The sequence below is a fragment of the Penaeus monodon genome, chromosome 30, assembly GCF_015228065.2.
Source record: "Penaeus monodon isolate SGIC_2016 chromosome 30, NSTDA_Pmon_1, whole genome shotgun sequence".
Lineage (NCBI taxonomy): Eukaryota > Metazoa > Arthropoda > Malacostraca > Decapoda > Penaeidae > Penaeus > Penaeus monodon.
This window is the reverse complement of record NC_051415.1, coordinates 28,831,165-28,832,193: the sequence shown is the minus strand read 5'-3', so window position 1 is coordinate 28,832,193 and position 1,029 is coordinate 28,831,165. Positions and strand designations below refer to the sequence as shown.

General features: G+C 38.6%; 1 protein-coding gene across 1 annotated transcript in view; it reads left to right on the top strand.

The window, feature by feature from the left end:
* Window positions 1-1,029, top strand: part of LOC119592395 (spondin-2-like) — a gene marked incomplete in the record, with an annotated part of 55,422 nt that overhangs the window by 52,219 nt on the left and 2,174 nt on the right.

The window sequence follows — 1,029 nt, the reverse complement described above, 5'->3', positions numbered from 1 at the left end:
TGCTTGTTCACATAATCTGGTTTTGGTATAGTCAAGTTTGCGTCTGTAAGGAAAACACTGAGATTAGTGATTCCCAAGTTGATGTTTGGACAACCGTCGAAGATAGGGATTAAAAAAAATTATCAATTTATTTAATTCATTACTTCATGAATTCAGCTTTTGATCTATCTATGAGTAGTTAAAAAACATATATTTATTATTCTTTTCATTTCTTCATTCGTTTAGCTTATGGTCTATGCACGATTAGTTTCATTTAGAATGTTCAAACGCCAGAAAACACGAGGTTCAGTCAAACCAAAACAATAGTGTAAGGAAAAGGTTTTTTATGTCCCTCTAGTGATGGTTTTGAGAACGACATCACCGCAGATGCAGACGTCCGCAACTGCTGGGACCATGACTCTGATGGAACAATTCTCCTCCTCCTGGCGTCTGCTGGCAGCTACCAGCACCCTGCTTCTGCTCCTCTACTTGTCACATCCGGGACTACCGCTGTAGTGACGAATCAGCCGTTGAGGAATCAGCTGTTGGCCAAACATCTGTTGGCGTATCAGCTGTTGACGAATCAGCTGTTGGCACATCAGCTGTTGACGAATCAGCTGTTCATAAAATCAGCTGCTTGTTGAAAGGATTTTTTTTTTTGGGGGGAAGGGGTGGGTTGCACCAAAGACACTTTCTGAGTGTCGTCGCTTTAGTTGTGAGAGTGTGCATTATGGAGATTGGGAGGCTGTGCATTTCGATAGGTAGATAGATAGGATTTGCGCTCATGTTTCCCGTGTAAGGTTTAAGTAATCCTAACTAACTAATTTTGTATCCTATTTTATGTTCATTGTGTGTCAGTTTTGTTTTACTAATACTTATGATAATTTTTATATTGTTTGCTTTAAAATAAACACATCATGATATAGAGTCTAAGAGTCTATATTTTATGAGTCCCAGTTGAAAAAAAAAAAAAACTACAGGCCACACGTAAGTAACTTAGGCACCCATGAAAGAATGAAGTAGACGTAGACGTAGCAAAAAAGAAATGAA